Here is a 20,530-nt window from a genome sequence, read left to right as displayed (position 1 = left end):
TCTGGCTACATAAACCTTCAAAGCCCTGACCACATCCAGTAACTCAGAATCCTCCAAGTCACGAGTAGCCACAGGCACCACAATAGTTTGGTTCATATGAAAAGATGACACCACTTTTGGCAGAAATTGTGGACTGGTCCGCAATTCTGCTCTATCTATATGGAAAACCAGATAGGGGCTTTTATGTGACAAAGCCGCTAAATCTGACACACGCCTAGCCGAAGCCAAGGCTAATAGCATGACCACCTTCCACGTGAGATATTTTAACTCCACCGTTTTAAGTGGTTCAAACCAGTGTGATTTCAGTAAACTTAACACCACGTTAAGATCCCAAGGTGCCACTGGAGGCACAAAAGGAGGCTGAATATGCAGCACTCCCTTTACAACGTCTGAACTTCTGGTAGAGAAGCCAACTCCTTTTTGAAAGAAAATGGATAGGGCCGAAATCTGGACCTTAATGGAGCCCAATTTTGGGCCCAAATTCACTCCTGACTGTAGAAAGTGAAGGAAACGGCCCAGCTGGAATTCCTCTGTAGGAGCATTCCTGGCCTCACACCAAGAAACATCTTTTCGCCATTTACGGTGATAATGTTTAGCTGTCACGTCCTTCCTAGCCTTTATCAGCGTAGGAATGACCTCGTCAGGAATGCCCTTTTCTGCTATGATCCGGCGTTCAACCGCCATGCCGTCAAACACAGCCGCGGTAATACTTGGAACAGAAAGGCCCCCTGTTACAACAGGTCCTGTCTTAGAGGAAGAGGCCACGGGTCCTCTGTGAGCATTTGTTGCAGATCTGGATACCAGGTCCTTCGTGGCCAATCTGAAACAATGAGGATTGTTCTCACTCCTCCTTTCCTTATTATCCTCAGCACCTTGGGAATGAGAGGAAGAGGAGGAAATACATAGACCGACTGGAACACCCACGGTGTCACCAGAGAGTCTACCGCTATTGTCTGAGGGTCTCTTGACCTGGCGCAATATGTAGTTTTTTGTTGAGGCGGGATGCCATCATGTCCACCTGTGGCAGTTCCCACCGATATGTGATCTGTGTGAAGACTTCCTGATGAAGTCCCCACTCTCCCGGGTGGAGGTCGTGTCTGCTGAGGAAGTCTGCTTCCCAGTTGTCCACTCCCGGGATGAACACTGCTGACAGAGCGCTTACGTGATTCTCCGCCCAGCGAAGAATTCTGGTGGCTTCTGCCATCGCCACTCTGCTCCTTGTGCCGCCTTGGCGGTTCACCTGAGCCACTGCGGTGATGTTGTCTGACTGAATCAGAACCAGTTGGTCGCGAAGCAAGTGCTCCGCTTGACGTAGGACGTTGTATACGGCCCTTAATTCCAGGATGTTGATGTGAAGGCAAGTCTCTTGACTTGACCACAGACCTTGGAAATTTCTTCCCTGTGTGACTGCTCCCCACTCTCGGAGGCTAGCGTCCGTGGTCACCAGGACCCAGTCCTGAATTCCGAATCTGCGTCCCTCTAGAAGGTGAGAACTCTGCAGCCACCACAGGAGTGACACCCTGGCCCTGGGGGACAGGGTGATTAACTGATGCATCTGAAGATGTGATCCGGACCACTTGCCCATTAAGTCCCATTGGAAGGTCCTCGCATGGAACCTGCCGAAGGGAATGGCCTCGTATGATGCCACCATCCTACCCAGGACTCGAGTGCAGTGAAGCACTGACACCTGTTTAGGTTTTAATAGATTCCCGACCAGTGTCATGAGCTCCTGAGCTCTCTCTATCTGGAGATAAACCCTTTTCTGGTCTGTGTCCTGAATCATGCCTAGGAAAGGCAGATGAGCCGTAGGAACCAACTGCGACTTTGGAATATTTAGAATCCAGCCGTGTTGCCGTTACACTTCCAGAGAAAGCGATACGCTGTTCAGCAACTGCTCTCTTGATCTCGCTTTTATGAGGAGATCGTCCAAGTACGGAATAATTGTGACACCTTGCTTCCGCAGGAGCACCATCATTTCCGCCATTACCTTGGTGAAGATTCTCGGGGCCGTGGAGAGACCAAACGGCAACGCCTGAAATTGGTAATGACAACCCTGTACCGCAAATCTGAGGTACGCCTGATGAGGTGGATAAATGGGGACATGAAGGTATGCATCCTTTATGTCCAGAGACACCATAAAATCTCCCCCTTTCAGGCTTGCGATGACCGCTCTTAGCGATTCCATCTTGAACTTGAACCTTTTCAGGTATATGTTCAGGGATTTTAAATTCAATATGGGTCTGACCGAACTGTCCGGTTTCGGGACTACAACATGGTCGAATAATAACCCCCTCCTTGTTGAAGGAGGGGAACCTTGACCACCACCTGTTGAAGATACAATTTGTGAATTGCAGTTAACACTATTTCCCTCTCGTGGGGGGAAGCCGGCAGGGCCGTCGGTGAGGGGGCATCTCCTCAAAGTCCAGCTTGTATCCCTGAGACACAATATCTATTGCCCAGGGATCCAGCAGGGAGTGAACCCACTTGTGGCTGAACTTACGAAGACCTGCCCCCACCGGGCCTAGCTCCGCCTGTGGAGCCCTAGCGACATGCGGTGGATTTTGTAGAGGCCGGGGAGGACTTCTGTTCCCGGGAACTAGCTGTGTTGTGCAGCTTCTTTCCTCTGCCCCTGCCTCTGGCAAGAAAGGACGCACCTCGGACTTTCTTGTTTCTGTGTGTTCGAAAGGCTGCATTTGATAATGTCGTGCTTTCCTAGGCTGTGCAGGAATATAAGGCAAACTATCAGAATTACCAGCTATAGCTGTGGAGACCAGGTCCGAGATCCCTACTCCACACAATCCTCAGCCTTCCATATGCCTCTTAAGTCGGCATCACCTGTCCATTGCATATTCTACAGGACACGTCAAGCAGAAATCAACATAGCGTTGACTCTAGAACCCAGTAGACTAATGTCTCTTTGGGCATGTTTTATATATATATATCTCTTAAAACAGCATCTTTAATATATATCTATATATACACACATATATATATATATACACATACACACACACTAGGGTCTAAATCTCTGCTGATAAGGTATCTGTCCACGCTGCTACAGCGCTATAAACCCATGCCGACACAATCGCCGGTCTGAGTAGTGTACCAGAATGTGCACTCTATCTGCAGGAACCCTGAGGATAGCTGTTAAGTCAGGGCTACCTTTTGGGCAAACGTGACACCCTAGGGGAAGATTCCCATAGTATCCTGGCCCTAGTAGGGAAAGGTACTCCCTGAGAATTCTTTGTGGGAAACTGCAGTCTCTTGTCTGGAGATTCCCGCTCTTTTTCATCATGAGAGGAGGGAAATTTACCTCAGCTTTCTTCCCCTTAAACATGTGTACCCTTGTGTCAGGGACAGATGAGTCATCAGTGATATGCAAATCATCTTTTATTACAATAATCATATATTGAATACTTTTCTGCCATTTTGGCTGTAACTTTGCATTATCGTAGTCGACACTTTAGTCAGACTCCGTGTCGATATCAGTGTCTATTATTTTGGATAGTGATCATTGAGAGACTCTGAAGGTCTCTGCGACATAAGGACAGACATGGGTAGATTCCCTGTCTGTTCTCTAAACTTTTGTGCAATAAATTCACCTTAGCACTTAATTACACATAACCAAACAGGTGTCGGAGTTGTCGACGGAGACACCCTCACACACATTTGCTCCATCTCCTCCTTAGGGGAGCCTTTTACCTCAGACATGTTGACACACGCGTACCGACACACCACACACTCAGGGAATGCTCATCTGAAGACAATTCCCCCATAAGGCCCTTTGGAGAGACAGAGAGAGAGTATGCCTGCACACACCCCAGTGATATTAACCCAGGAATAAAACAGTAACTTAATGTTAACCCAGTAGCTGCTGTTTATATTGATTTTTGCGCCTAATTATGTGCCCCCCCTCTCTTTTTACCCTCTTCTATGTAACTGCAGGGGAGAGGCTGGGGAGCTTCCTCACAGCGGTGCTGTGGAGAAAAAACATGGCGCTGGTGAGTGCTGAGGAAGAAGCCCCGCCCCCTCGACGGCGGGCTTCTGTCCCGCTTAAAAGAAGAATTTACTCACCGGTAATTCTATTTCTCTGACGTTCTAGTGGATGCTGGGTACTCCGTAAGGACCATGGGGATTATACCAAAGCTAACAAACGGGCGGGAGAGTGCGGATGACTGCAGCACCGAATGAGCAAACTCAAGGTCCTCCTCAGCCAGGGTATCAAACTTGTAGAATTTTGCAAAAGTGTTTGATCCCGACCAAGTAGCAGCTCGGCAAAGTTGTAAAGCAGAGACCCCTCAGGCAGCCACCCAAGAAAAGCCCACCTTCTTCGTGGAATGGGCTTTTACTGATTTAGGATGCGGCAGTCCAGCCGCAGAATGTGCAAGTTAGCGAGCAATAGTCTGCTTAGAAGCAGGAGCACCCAGCTTATTGGGTGCATGCAGGATAAACAGCGAGTCAGTTTTTCTGACTCTAGCCGTCCTGGAAACATAGATTTTCAGGGCCCGGACTACGTCCAGCAACTTGGAATCCTCCAAGTCCCGAGTAGCCGCAGGCACCACAATAGGTTGGTTCAAATGAAACGCTGATACCACCTTTGGGAGAAATTGGGGACGAGTCCTCAATTCTGCCCTGTCCATATGGAAAATCAGATAAGGGCTTTTACAGGACAAAGCCGCCAATTCTGACACACGCCTAGCTGAGGCCAGGGCCAACAGCATGACTACCTTCCACGTGAGATACTTCAACTCCACGGTCTGAAGTGGCTCAAACCAATGTGATTTTAGGAAATCCAACACTACGCTGAGATCCCAAGGTGCCACTGGAGGCACAAAAGGGGGCTGAATATGCAGCACTCCCTTAACAAACGTCTGAACTTCAGGCAGTGAAGCCAGTTCTTTTTGAAAGAAAATAGACAGGGCCGAAATCTGGACTTTAATGGATCTCAATTTTAGGCCCATAGTCACTCTTGACTGTAGGAAGTGCAGAAATCGACCCAGCTGAAATTCCTCTGTTGGGGCCTTCATGGCCTCACACCAAGCAACATATTTTCGCCATATGCGGTGATAATGTTTTGCTGTCACATCCTTCCTAGCTTTTATCAGCGTAGGAATGACTTCAACCGGAATGCCCTTTTCCATTAGGATCCGGCGTTCAACCGCCATGCCGTCAAACGCAGCCGCGGTAAGTCTTGGAACAGACAGGGCCCCTGCTGTAGCAGGTCCTGTCGGAGCGGCAGAGGCCAAGGGTCCTCTGAGATCATTTCTTGTAGCTCCGGGTACCAAGTTCTTCTTGGCCAATCCGGAACGATGAGTATAGTTCTTACTCCTCTCTTTCTTATTATCCTCAGTACCTTTGGTATGAGAGGAAGAGGAGGGAACACATAAACCGACTGGTACACCCACGGTGTCACTAGAGCGTCCACAGCTATCGCCTGAGGGTCCCTTGACCTGGCGCAATATCTTTTTAGCTTTTTGTTGAGGCGGGACGCCATCATGTACACCTGTGGCCTTTCCCAACGATTTACAATCAGCTGGAAGACTTCTGGATGAAGTCCCCACTCTCCCGGGTGGAGGTCGTGCCTGCTGAGGAAGTCTGCTTCCCAGTTGTCCACTCCCGGAATGAACACTGCTGACAGTGCTAGCACGTGATTCTCCGCCCATCAGAGAATCCTTGTGGCTTCTGCCATCGCCATCCTGCTTCTTGTGCCGCCCTGTCGGTTTACATGGGCGACAGCCGTGATGTTGTCTGACTGAATCAGCACCGGCTGGTTTTGAAGCAGGGGTTCTGCTTGACTTAGGGCATTGTAAATGGCCCTTAGTTCCAGAATATTTATGTGTAGGGAAGTCTCCTGACTCGACCATTGTCCTTGGAAGTTTCTTCCCTGAGTGACTGCCCCCCAACCTCGGAGGCTTGCATCCGTGGTCACCAGGACCCAGTCCTGAATGCCGAATCTGCGGCCCTCGAGAAGATGAGCAGTCTGCAGCCACCATAGCAGAGACACCCTGGCCCTCGGGGACAGGGTGATCAACCGATGCATCTGAAGATGCGATCCGGACCACTTGTCTAATAGATCCCACTGAAAGATCCTTGCATGGAACCTGCCGAAGGGAATTGCTTCGTAAGAAGCTACCAACTTTCCCAGGACTCGCGTGCAGTGATGCACAGACACCTGTTTTGGTTTCAGGAGGTCTCTGACCAGAGATGACAACTCCTTGGCCTTCTACTCCGGGAGAAACACCTTCCTTCTGTTCTGTGTCCAGAATCATGCCCAAGAACAGCAAACGCGTCGTAGGAACCAGCTGCGACTTGTATCCCTGAGATACCACTTGTAGAACCCAGAGATCCACCTGTGAGCGAACCCACTGGTCGCTGAAGTTCCAGAGACGGGCCCCCACCGCACCTGGCTCCACCTGTGGAGCCCCAGCGTCATGCGGTGGACTTAGTGGAAGCAGGGGAGGATTTTTGTTCCTGGGAACTGGCTGTCTGGTGCAGCTTTTTCCCTCTACCCCTGCCTCTGGGCAGAAAGGACGCGCCTCTGACCCGCTTGCCTTTCTGAGGCCGAAAGGACTGTACTTGATAATACGGTGCTTTCTTAGGCTGTGAGGGAACCTGAGGTAAAAAAGTCGACTTCCCAGCTGTTGCTGTGGATACGAGGTCCGAGAGACCATCCCCAAACAATTCCTCACCCTTATAAGGCAAAACTTCCATGTGCCTTTTAGAATCAGCATCACCTGTCCACTGCAGAGTCCATAATACTCTCCTGGCAGAAATGGACATTGCATTAATTCTAGATGCCAGCCGGCAAATGTCCCTCTGTGCAACCCTCATATATAAGACTACGTCTTTAATATGCTCTATGGTTAGCAAAATAGTATCCCTGTCAAGGGAATCAATGTTATCTGACAGGGAATCAGGCCATGCTGCTGCAGCACTACACATCCATGCTGAAGCAATAGCAGGTCTCAGTATAGTACCTGAGTGTGTATACACAGACTTCAGGATAGCCTCCTGCTTTCTATCTGCAGGCTCCTTTAAGGCGGCCGTATCCTGAGACGGCAGTGCCACCTTTTTTGATAAGCGTGTGAGCGCCTTGTCCACCCTAGGGGATGTTTCCCAACGCAACCTGTCCGTTGGCGGAAAAGGGTATGCCATTAGTAATCGCTTAGAAATCACTAATTTCTTATCTGGGGAACACCACGCTTCTTCACACAATTCATTTAACTCATCAGATGGAGGAAAAGTCACTGGCTGCTTTTTCTCCCCAAACATAATACCCTTTTTTGAGCCCCTGATGGCCTCTGAGACGCTTGGGCAGGCGCGGGCTGAGATGCCGGCTGTCCCAAAGCTGTTACGTCATCGAACCTTTTATGCAAGGAGTTGACACTGTCTGTTAATACCTTCCACATATCGATCCACTCTGGTGTCGGCCCCGCAGGGGGCGACATCACACTTATAGGCTCCTGCTCCGCCTCCACGTAAGCGTCCTCATCAAACATGTCGACACAGCCGTACCGACACACCGCACACACACACAGGGAATGCTCTGACTGAGGACAGGACCCCACAAAGTCCTTTGGGGAGACAGAGAGAGAGTATGCCAGCACACACCAGAGCGCTATATAACAGAGGGATTTACACTAATACAAAGTGAATTTTCCCCCAATAGCTGCTTATATCACCTTTTGCGCCTAAATTAGTGTGTCCCCCCTCTTTTTTACCCTTTCCGTAGTGTATACTGCAGGGGAGAGCCTGGGGAGCGTCCTTCCAGCGGAGATGTGAAGAGAAAATGGCGCTGGCTGTGCTGAGGAAGATAGCCCCGCCCCTTCAGCGGCGGGCTTCTCCCGCTTTTTTAATAATATTTATGGCGGGGGATTAGGCACATATACAGTTTATAACTGTATTATGTGCATTTTGCCAACTAAGGTATACATATTGCAGCCCAGGGTGCCGTGCCGTGCCCCCCCCCCCCAGCGCCCTGCACCCACCAGTGACCGGAGCTTGTGGTGTGCTGTGGGAGCAATGGCGCACAGCTGCAGTGCTGTGCGCTACCTTATTGAAGACCGGAGTCTTCAGCCGCCGCTTTTCTCCTGGAATCTTCCGTCTTCTGGCTCTGCAAGGGGGACGGCGGCGCGGCACCGGGAACGGACGATCGAGGTCGGGCCCTGTGTTCGATCCCTCTGGAGCTAATGGTGTCCAGTAGCCTTAGAAGCACAAGCTAGCTGCAAGCAGGTAGGTTTGCTTCTCTCCCCTAAGTCCCTCGTAGCAGTGAGTCTGTTGCCAGCAGATCTCCCTGAAAATAAAAAACCTAACAAATACTTTCTTTTCTAGTAAGCTCAGGAGAGCCCACTAGGTGCATCCAGCTCTGGCCGGGCACAGATTCTAACTAAGGTCTGGAGGAGGGGCATAGAGGGAGGAGCCAGTGCACACCAGATGTAGTACCTAATCTTTCTTTTAAGAGTGCCCAGTCTCCTGCGGAGCCAGTCTATTCCCCATGGTCCTTACGGAGTACCCAGCGTCCACTAGGACGTCAGAGAAATATACATTTACTTGGCGGGGGCTCATACATATATACAGTGCCCAACTGTATATATGCTAAACTTTTGCCAAAGAGGTCCCAATTGCTGCCCAGGGCGCCCCCCCTGCGCCCTGCACCCTTACAGTGACCGGACCATGTGAGGTGTGTGTGGGAGCAATGGCGCACAGCTGCAGTGCTGTGCGCTACCTCAGTGTAGACAGGAGTCTTCTGCCGCCGATTTCGAAGTCTTCTTGCTTCTTATGCTCACCCGGCTTCTGTCTTCCGGCTCTGCGAGGGGGACGGCGGCGCGGCTCTGGGATCGGACGACGAGGGTGAGATCCTGTGTACGATCCCTCTGGAGCTAATGGTGTCCAGTAGCCTAAGAAGCAGGACCTATCTTCAGAGAGTAGGGCTGCTTCTCTCCCCTCAGTCCCACGATGCAGGGAGTCTGTTGCCAGCAGAGCTCCCTGAAAATAAAAAACCTAACAAAATACTTTCTTATAGCAAGCTCAGGAGAGCTCACTGAACAGCACCCAGCTCGTCCGGGCACAGATTCAAACTGAGGTCTGGAGGAGGGACAGAGGGAGGAGCCAGAGCACACCAGAATCTAAATTCTTTCTTAAAGTGCCCATGTCTCCTGCGGAGCCCGTCTATTCCCCATGGTCCTTACGGAGTCCCCAGCATCCACTAGGACGTTATAGAAATGAGGGTTTCGGATCCGGCTGGGATTCCTGTCCCGTTTGGAGCAGGCCAATTAAATTGTAGAATGTAAAAAAAAAAAAAAAAAATTATACACCAGCCATCTAGCAAACCTCCACACCCCAACTGTTACTCAGCCACGGTGGTAGAGTTGGTATCCGCCTTCTTCCGAATATTTTCACCTGGGTCTTTGAAATAGAGTCCCTTGAAAATATAAGTAGTATTATACATATTAGTACTTTGCAGGAGATCCTCACTTCCTAAAATATAGACTATACCAGCAGAGGGCGCTGTTAGCCCTTTTTGCTGTGTGATCTACAATCTGGACAGCAGGGGGAGCTATTAGTGTGATAAAGAAAAACGCTCCCTCTGCATATGGGAGGGAGAGGGGGGAGGATCCTACCCCTCAGGTTGGCGCCGGAATCATTAATGGCTGCCACTGAACATATTATCATGGGGGGGTGTTCCACCCTACCACTATATCTAAGAGCCGTTTGCGACACCCGCCAGCGCGCACTGTGGGACCCGTCACCTCCCGTCCCACAGCGGCGTAACCCGTGATTGTTTTATGAGCTGGGTTTTTAAAGGTAGAGCAGCCTTTATGCACTTGCGCTCTGGCCAGCGCGCACGCCACGGGACCTTTCTCGTACCCCAGCGGTGCCCGCCGGAGAAGAGAAAAGCTGCCCTGCGCACTGTCTCTCGCGCGACCGAGGTTACTCCTCAGCCGCCCGCGCGTAGCTAAGCAACCGAGCTCCGGCCAGCGCGCGCTACGTGATCCTCGGTTCCCTCGTGGCGCAGCTCCCACTATTGATAAGTTAGTTCACCTGGGTTTTCTAACTGACAACTAAATGCTAATGAGCTGTCAACAAGGGAATCCTACGTCTCTGCTAGGGCACTGTACAAAACCAGTACTCACAGCTACTTCAGAGGATCTCCTGTGGAGAGATGCAGACTCCTTCAAAAGGAATCTTTGTCTCCCCCAATGCAACTAGCCTTGTCCCCCTTTGTTGTAGGTTGACGCAGCTATCTTTAAAAAAGTTTTAGTCAGGAGCCAACATGCTCCACGTGCTGTCCCTCCAGCACAATTTTCCAAACTGAGGGAGGAGGGATGTGAAGGGGGAGGAGCCGGCTGTGCAGACAATTCTAGTTTTAGATTGTGCCACACCTCCGGTTGCAAGCTTCACACCCCTACTGTTTAAGAGAGCTCCAGTGTCCCCTAGTGGATGAAAGAGAAATATTGTATTAAATTACTTTCAGGCTGCGTGTATAAGGTGTATATAAAACAAATTAATTGTGTATAATTGTGTGTATGTACACAAAGTTTGTTAAATGCACAGTTATTAAAAAATAAGAATTTACTCACCGGTAATTCTATTTCTCGTAGTCCGTAGTGGATGCTGGGAACTCCGTAAGGACCATGGGGAATAGCGGGCTCCGAAGGAGGCTGGGCACTCTAGAAAGATTTCAGACTACCTGGTGTGCACTGGCTCCTCCCACTATGACCCTCCTCCAAGCCTCAGTTAGGATACTGTGCCCGGACGAGCGTACACAATAAGGAAGGATTTTGAATCCCGGGTAAGACTCATACCAGCCACACCGTACAACTCGTGATATGAAACCCAGTTAACAGTATGAAACAACTGAGCCTCTCAACAGATGGCTCAACAATAACCTGATTTAGTTAACAATAACTATGTACAAGTATTGCAGATAAACCGCACTTGGGATGGGCGCCCAGCATCCACTACGGACTACGAGAAATAGAATTACCGGTGAGTAAATTCTTATTTTCTCTATCGTCCTAGTGGATGCTGGGAACTCCGTAAGGACCATGGGGATTATACCAAAGCTCCCAAACGGGCGGGAGAGTGCGGATGACTCTGCAACACCGAATGAGAGAACTCCAGGTCCTCCTCAGCCAGGGTATCAAATTTATAGAATTTTGCAAACGTGTTTGCCCCTGACCAAGTAGCAGCTCGGCAAAGTTGTAAAGCCGAGACCCCTCGGGCAGCCGCCCAAGATGAGCCCACCTTCCTTGTGGAATGGGCATTGACAGATTTTGGCTGTGGCAGGCCTGCCACAGAATGTGCAAGTTGAATCGTACTACAAATCCAACGAGAAATAGTCTGCTTAGAAGCAGGAGCACCCAGCTTGTTGGGTGCATATAGGATAAACAGCGAGTCAGATTTTCTGACTCCAGCCGTCCTGGAAACATATATTTTCAGAGCCCTGACCACGTCTAACAACTTGGAGTCCTCCAAGTCCCTAGTGGCCGCAGGCACCACAATAGGCTGGTTCAAATGAAACGCTGACACCACCTTAGGGAGAAACTGGGGACGAGTCCTCAATTCTGCCCTATCCATATGGAAAATCAGATAAGGGCTTTTATAAGACAAAGCCGTCAATTCTGATACTCGCCTGGCAGAAGCCAAGGCCAATAACATGACCACCTTCCACGTGAGATATTTCAGATCCACGGTTTTTAGTGGTTCAAACCAATGTGATTTTAAGAAACTCAACACCACGTTGAGATCCCAAGGTGCCACAGGAGGCACATATGGGGGCTGAATATGCAGCACTCCCTTTACAAATGTCTGAACTTCAGGTACTGAAGCTAGTTCTTTCTGAAAGAAAATCGATAGAGCCGAGATCTGTACCTTAATGGAACCCAGTTTTAGGCCCATATTCACTCCTGCTAGCAGGAAATGCAGAAATCGACCCAGTTGAAATTCCTCAGTTGGGGCCTTTTCGGCCTCACACCATGCAACATATTTCCGCCATATGCGGTGATAATGATTTGCTGTAACCTCTTTCCTGGCTTTAATAAGCGTAGGAATGACTTCCTCCGGAATGCCCTTTTCTTTCAGGATCCGGCGTTCAACCGCCATGCCGTCAAACGCAGCCGCGGTAAGTCTTGGAACAGACAGGGCCCCTGCTGTAGCAGGTCTTGTCTTAGCGGCAGAGGCCACGGGTCCTCTGAGATCATCTCTTGAAGTTCCGGGTACCATGTTCTTCTTGGCCAATCCGGAACCACGAGAATTGTGCTTACTCCTCGCTTTCTTATTATTCTCAATACCTTTGGTATGAGAGGCAGCGGAGGGAACACATAAACGGACTGGTACACCCACGGTGTCACCAGAGCGTCCACAGCTATCGCTTGAGGGTCTCTTGACCTGGCGCAATACCTCTCTAGTTTTTTGTTTAGGCGGGACGCCATCATGTCCACCTGTGGACGACCCCACTGATGTACAATCATTTGGAAGACTTCTGGATGAAGTCCCCACTCTCCCGGGTGGAGGTCGTGTCTGCTGAGGAAGTCTGCTTCACATGACAGTGCTAGTACATGATTTTCCGCCCATCGGAGAATTCTTGTGGCTTCTGTCATTGCCATCCTGCTTCTTGTGCCGCCCTGTCGATTCACATGGGCGACTGCCGTGATGTTGTCTGACTGGATCAGCACCGGCTGATGTAGGAGCAGGGATTTTGCTTGACTTAGGGCATTGTAGATGGCCCTTAGTTCCAGAATATTTATGTGAAGGGAAGTCTCCTGACTCGACCATAGTCCTTGGAAGTTTCTTCCCTTTGTGACTGCCCCCCAGCCTCGCAGGCTGGCATCCGTGGTCAGCAGGACCCATTCCTGAATGCCGAATCTGCGACCCTCCAGAAGATGAGCACTCTGCAGCCACCACAGAAGAGACACCCTGGTTCTTGCAGACAGGGTTATCAAGCGATGCATCTGAAGATGCGATCCGGACCACTTGTCCAACAGGTCCCACTGAAAGATTCTGGCATGGAACCTGCCGAATGGAATTGCTTCGTAAGAAGCTACCATCTTTCCCAAAACCCGCGTGCAGTGATGCACCGATACCTGTTTTGGTTTCAGGAGGTCTCTGACTAGAGAAGACAACTCCCTAGCTTTCTCCTCCGGGAGAAACACTTTTTTCTGGACTGTGTCCAGAATCATCCCCAGGAACAGTAGACGTGTCGTCGGGACCAGCTGTGACTTTGGGATATTCAGAATCCAGCCGTGCTGGTTCAGCACTTCCTGAGATAGTGCTACTCCCACCAACAACTGTTCTTTGGACCATGCCTTTATTAGGAGATCGTCCAAGTATGGGATAATTAAAACTCCCTTTCTTCGAAGGAGTATCATCATTTCCGCCATTACCTTGGTAAATACCCTTGGTGCCGTGGAGAGTCCAAACGGCAGCGTCTGGAATTGGTAATGGCAATCCTGTACCACAAATCTGAGGTACTCCTGGTGAGGATGGTAAATGGGGACATGCAGGTAAGCATCCTTGATGTCCAGGGAAACCATGTAATCCCCCTCGTCCAGGCTTGCAATAACCGCCCTGAGCGATTCCATCTTGAACTTGAATTTTTTTATGTACATGTTCAAGGATTTCAAATTTAAAATGGGTCTCACCGAACCGTCCGGCTTCGGTACCACAAATAGTGTGGAATAGTAACCCCGGCCTTGTTGAAGTAGGGGTACCTTGATTATCACCTGCTGGGAATACAGCTTGTGAATTGCCGCTAGCACCGCCTCCCTGTCTGAGGGAGCAATCGGCAAAGCAGATTTTAGGAACCGGTGGGGTGGAGCCGCCTCGAATTCCAGCATGTATCCCTGAGATACTACTTGAAGGATCCAGGGATCCACCTGTGAGCGAGCCCACTGATCGCTGAAATTTCTGAGGCGGGCCCCCACCGTACCTGGCTCCACCTGTGGAGCCCCACCGTCATGCGGCGGACTTGGAAGAGGAAGCGGGGGAGGACTTTTGTTCCTGGGAACCTGCTGTCTGTTGCAGCCTTTTTCCCCTACCTCTGCCTCTGGACAGAAAGGACCCGCCTTTTCCACGCTTGCTTTTCTGGGTCCGAAAGGACTGAACCGGATAAAATGGCGCCTTCTTAGGCTGTGAGGGAACATGGGGTAAAAATGCTGACTTCCCAGACGTTGCTGTGGAAACTAGGTCGGAGAGACCATCCCCAAATAATTCCTCCCCTTTATAAGGCAAAACTTCCATGTGCCTCTTGGAATCTGCATCTCCCGTCCACTGACGAGTCCATAAGCATCTCCTAGCAGAGATAGACAATGCACTTACTTTAGATGCCAGCCGGCAAATTTCCCTCTGTGCATCTCTCATATATAAGACTGAATCTTTTATATGGTCAATCGTTAGCAGAATAGTGTCTCTGTCTAGTGTGTCAATATTTTCTGACAGTTTTTCTGACCATGCAGCGGCAGCACTGCACATCCAAGCTGACGCAATAGCTGGTCTAAGTATAATGCCCGAGTGTGTGTATACAGACTTCAGGATTGCCTCCTGCTTTCTATCAGCAGGCTCCTTAAGGGCGGCCGTATCCTGAGAGGGTAGTGCCACCTTTTTTGACAAACGTGTGAGCGCTTTATCCACCCTAGGTGGTGTTTCCCAACGTGACCTATCCTCTGGCGGGAAAGGGAACGCCATTAGTACCTTCTTAGGAATTACAAATTTTTTATCCGGGAAAAGCCACGCTTCTTCACACACTTCATTTAGTTCATCTGATGGGGGAAAAACTACGGGTAGTTTTTTCTCCCCAAACATAATACCCTTTTTTGTGGTACCTGGATGTAAATCAGAAATGTTTAACACCTCTTTCATTGCCTCAATCATGCAGTGAATGGCCCTGACGGGCATTAGGTTTGACTCATCGTCGTCGACACTGTTATCAGTATCCGTGTCGACATCCGGGTCTGCAAACTGAGGTAGTGGGCGTTTTAGAGCCCCTGACTACCCCTGAGGCACCTGGACAGGCACGAGCTGAGATCCCGGCTGTCCCACATTTGGCATGTCGTCAAATTTCTTATGTAAAGAATCTATACGTGCACTCATTTCTTTCCATAAGTTCATCCACTCGGGTGTCTGCCCCGCAGGGGGTGACGTCCCTTCAAAATGCATCTGCTCCGCCTCCACCTCATTATCCTCATCAAACATGTCGACACAGCCGTACCGACACACCCCCCACACACAGGGAATGCTCAACAGAGGACAGGACCCACAAAAAGCCCTTTGGGGGTGTCAAAGTCAGAAAAATGTCTCAATGCACGTTGCCATATTTGCACCGCACACTGGTCCGTGCTGCGCGTGCGTACGCTCTCCCGTGGAGGCGCATACCCGCAATAGCGTGCACTCGCAGGCGCGGTATGCGCATTTACGGTAGAGTTTATGTAGTCGTAGCGTGCGACTCATTCGTTACATATTTTCACAATTAATGTAGTTTATAGATCATGGTCCCTTTGATAGATTCTGAAAGTTTGGTTAAAATACAATGTCCCAGAGCTGAGGAATCCCTCTTTATATCGTACGAAGGGTCTAACAGGAATCATACGGCAGTGTTTGGTACCCATCGGAAGAGTATTTAATTAGCAATATTCCGGTGTTGGTTTGGAGCGTATTAATCGCTCGTGCGAATAGTTATGGACATAAGAAGTTTATGTCCATTTCTATTATTTACTCATACTCAGGTATGCGGCGGGAAACCCAGTTTCCCACCCACCTGAGCTGTTGGAAATCGTCACAGCCCACCTGTATGAATCACCCTATGACCTTTTGTTATGATGCAGGGCCGAATTCCTTCGGCCAATGGACAATGGGATTGTAGGGACTATGAGATTGCATTGTGTGTGGGGCATAAATAGGCAGGCCGACCACATCCAGCTCTCACTCTCTCATCAACGGTTATCTGCTGATAGCCGGGAGCTGGATATCGAGGCGCAGGCGATCATACCCTTTGTGCGTAAGTTTCTCTCCGTAATCATTGTCTTTCTGTGAGCCAATTTCTCTCTCAATTTCTCTCTCTCTATCTCTCTCTCTCCTCTTTTCTCTTATATCTCTCATAGTATTATAGTATTGTACTGTATTGCATTTAGGTCAGTGTAGTATTGTCTTTTTGTATTTATTGTTTAGTTCTGTGGTTAGGAAGTCTCTGTTATATTGTAGTGTATCATTTGTACTGTTATCCCCTTTTACAAGTATATTAGATATAATACAGTTAATAGGCTTTGGAACCTAAACCAGTATCTGTGTATTTTCTATAGTATTAAGTGTTCACTTGAGCGTCGGTGACGCTCAAGCAGCTTTGTAGTTAGTCAGGTTACACAAGGTTGCACTTACACCCTGTACTCACATTAAGGTATTCAGTGTATTTCATTGGTATAAGGTTTTAACATAAAGGTATAGTGTTGTGAGCGTCTGCATCGCTGGTGACCTCCTCGTGGTCTCGAGCGTAAGCTACGCCATAGCGAATCATTACCCTAGACATAACCAATAACGTGTCCTGTGATCACTGGGCCGTGAGCGAACGTGACGCTTGAGCGTCTCGCCTACGGCTGAGCGATCGTTACGCAACTAGCGTACCATTACGGTACTTCTTAAGTAAACAGCGTACAGTGTTCTTAGCTTCATAAAGGGTTGTTTATACGACAAGGAATTTAGCATTGTCAATTGGGGACTCGTCCTATCCTTCTCATATCTGCACTAGGTAGATCAGCAGACATTATCCCTCCAGCAAAAGGGTGGGAGGTTGTCTCGCAGTTGCTGACGGGATAAGCGTCTGCTTCGCTTAGATAAAGAGTGCTGAAGGAATCCGGGAACCGGAAGTAAGAACAAAACGCTTGTGTCTTTTTAAAACTGTTTTATTTCTCTTCTGTCTTGCGTATACACGCACGCATACATTTATCTGCATTTCTTTTTCAAATTTCGTATATCACTATTCCTGTTTGCCAATTTTTATAGTTGATAGAAAGTGCTAAAAAGAGATTTGCTGTTATTTCATAGTAGAGGTAATAGTTAAAGTATAGACCAACACACGGCTTGTCTGGGAGATAAGACAGTCAGTGTGGTGTGCGGTAGATGATCAGGGATCATTTACATTGATAAAAGTATATATTGTGTTACGGTGGATCTTTGCATTGCGTACACGTGTCACTAACAAAGACTAGCGTACGCAATCCAAAGGCAGACGCACGCAGCGTTCATTACGCAACGTAGCGTCCGGTTACGCCCACGTAGCTCAAGTTGTGATAAAGTGAAGTAACGCAAAGGCGATAATTAACGCACAGCGGTAGATAACGCGACGCGGTAAATAACGCAAATCTATTTTTGGAAAAATCTGAAATTTAGTTTAACAGATCCTGCTCCTAATTGGTAACACTTTTGGCCTAAAGACAATTTCTGCGCAGAAATAGATATAGAAACAAAGTGTACATGTGTTGAGTGAGTGTGTTTTGTATACAAAAGTTTATATAACTTTAAGGTGGAACCAAAAGGAAAGCCGGGTACTCGTCAAGGGACATACGTGTAAGTGACATATACGGTGGCTAGGGAGGCATCCCTGGTTAAATAATATTTGAGCATTAGAGTATAGCGGATCATAAGGTAACAAGACCAGGAGGTCATAAGGTAACAAGACCAGGAGGTCATAAGGTAACAAGACCAGGAGGTCATAAGGTTAACAGGTAAAATAGACAAAGAGGTCCGCTATAAAAGTCCAGTGGCACAACGCCTGGGGTGTTGGTGCAGAACCCATATAGGCCATAAGCTCTTGCTGAAGGAATCGCGGCCGGAAACATCGATTCCATTGATCTTTCAGTGCATGACAAGTAGTGCTCGTGTACTGAACGATTGGACCGCACGTAATTGTGTGCAGTAGTTAGTAATCTGACCTAATACCATTAGAGTAAAGTGGTCACAAACGCTATTTGTACATTCTGACGTGATTTGTGTAATTTTTTATTTTTGGAAGGGAAGTTCGCTGGTCACTCAGGAACTATCCAACAACCGATACTTGCTGGGGAACGCGCCCCAGTAAATAAAGGTTCACAGGGGCCCTAGGTTGGGTACAGCAGCTCTGGTTACAGTGATTGCAGTACTGGCCAACGTGGGCGAGAAGTAAGTGGGGTACTTGATAAACCACCACCGCCGGCCTGCCCAAGGACATCTTGGTTTGTTTGTAAGGGTTCGCTGAAAACCTTGAGATAAAGATCCAAGGAGGAATAAGCAACGCCTGCAGATTATGGGGGCCATTTGTTCCGGTAGGGGGCGATCAACCTCGGTTCGGGTTGATTCAGAGAACCGACCAGTTGGGTCGGCACGATATGTAATGTGTGAAAAATACGGTAGTCACACAGAGGTTTTATGTGATGAATGGGAGAGAATGACTGTACAAGACAGGGACAAATTCCCAAGAATAGGTAGCTTCAGTCCAGAAGTGTTACAAAATTTAAGGAGGAGGATATGTCTCGTAAAATCAACAAAGAGACGAATTCAACATCATGATTGTTTACAGTTATGGCACCAGGAAGGTGAGATACAGAGAGGGTTGGCTCTGGCGGCAGGATCTGGGGCAGTCAGGAAGTTGATTGCCACAGCTCCTCCTCCACCATACATTGCAGGAGAGAAGTTGATTGCGGAGAGAAACGCACTGGGTTGTAAAACACAAACTCTTAGTAACACTGTAAATGTTAATGATGTTAACCAAATAACTCATGCAAGTATTAACCCGTGCAAGTTGTACTCTGTTTTGAACCTTCCTCAGGAGTGTGATCAAGAAGAAGATTCGGCAACAATTTCAGCTCTCTCTCTTGCGGCCACCATAGCAGAGACCACAGTAGGCACAGCAACACCCACGAGATTAGTGAAAGCCCCTAGCGGAGGGATAGGTGAGGTCGTGTCAACGGGTAAGTACGGCACCATGCACTACACTGAAACCATTGTACCACAAGTTGTAGAATCTACACAGGAAGAGGCTGTTAAAATTGCTCCTGTAAGGGTAATAGCAGTTCCCAATGGAAAAACAGATGTGTCTGGAGCCACTCCCATAAGGAACATTGCCATGTACACTCCATTTTCCAGAATGGAATTAAGAACAATAGTGTCCGAATTTCCTGACCCCAGAAAGGATTTAGTTGCTAGCCAAAAATACATCAGGGATTTAGGCAACACTGTAGAACCCAACAACAAGGATTGGCAGATACTGCTAAGAGCTTGTTTACCTTCCAATGTTGATGCAACTCAGTTTTTAGCTGATTGTGCATTGGATAAAGATGTACCGCTTACAGACGTGTACAACAAGGATAATGTAAAAAGGATAAATTTACAGCTAAAAGAGTATTTCCCAGCCGTTGTTAAATGGAATAAAATATTTTCCATTAAGCAAAAGGAGTCCGAAACGGCAATAGAATATTTTCACCGGGCACTATTAGAAATGGCAAAGTACACTGGTATAGAAGACATTAAGACCAACCCAAACCATCGAGAAGTAGCAGTATCTGTACTGATGGATGGTTTAAAGGAAACATTAAAGACTAGGGTTCAGACCACGCAACCATGCTGGCGAGGTCTGTCAGTGTCCGGCTTGAGAGAGGCTGCTATTGATCACGACAGAAATATCACTAGGCACAGGGAGTCGCAAAGTGATAAGTTGATGTCCGTAAGTATACAGGCGCTGACCACAAGGCAGCCTGCGTATGTACCACCGAATCCTGTGGGTAAGGCAAGTGTAATAACATGTTTTTCTTGTAACAGACCGGGACACTATGCACGAGAATGTAGAACAAAGAATGTACAAAGATCTTTTCAACCCCCTAGACAACAACACAACACACGACATTGGGAGCAGGGTCCACAGAGGCGGAGTTTTGAGCCACATACAGGGGAAACAAAAAGATATCCCCCGAACAGAGATTGGCATGCCTCTGGTAGTTCCCAGCTAACTCCCCCACAAGTAGTTGCTGCCAATGGGATTCAGGGAGGTCAGCATACCCAATAGGGGTGTGGCCATACCTGTAATCTGCAGCCAGTTAAGTTGATTGCCAGTCTTGGAAGCGAACCAGAGATTGCAATCAATGTAGCTGGTAAAACTTTAAACTTTCTTGTAGACACAGGGGCGGCCAAGTCAGTGATAAATTCGACAGTGGGCATGAGAACCACTGGTAGGACAATTCCAGCCATGGGAGTAACAGGAGTAGTCCAGCACTACCCTGTTAGCAAACCAGCCGAGATTACAATAGGGCCTTTGCATACCAAGCATTCCTTTTTGCTGGCTGCATCGGCACCAACCAATCTCCTGGGAAGAGACTTACTATGTAAAATGGGTTGCGTCATTTATTGTACTCCTGAAGGTGTATTCTTGGACATTCCTGAGAATCACGCTCAGGAAGTACGAGACATGTTAGACTCCCCATCAAAATTAATGTCACATTCCATTATGACAAATAGGAATCCATCCCAAGTAGAAGAGATGACATCTCAGATACCAGAGTCGCTTTGGACA

General features: G+C 48.5%; 1 protein-coding gene across 6 annotated transcripts in view; it reads right to left on the bottom strand.

The window, feature by feature from the left end:
- Positions 1-20,530, bottom strand: part of ANKRD17 (ankyrin repeat domain 17) — a 405,562-nt gene that overhangs the window by 148,214 nt on the left and 236,818 nt on the right. The gene's annotated exons all lie outside the window — the stretch shown is intronic.

Source organism: Pseudophryne corroboree, chromosome 1, assembly GCF_028390025.1.
Source record: "Pseudophryne corroboree isolate aPseCor3 chromosome 1, aPseCor3.hap2, whole genome shotgun sequence".
Lineage (NCBI taxonomy): Eukaryota > Metazoa > Chordata > Amphibia > Anura > Myobatrachidae > Pseudophryne > Pseudophryne corroboree.
This window is presented reverse-complemented; position numbering and strand designations above follow the sequence as displayed.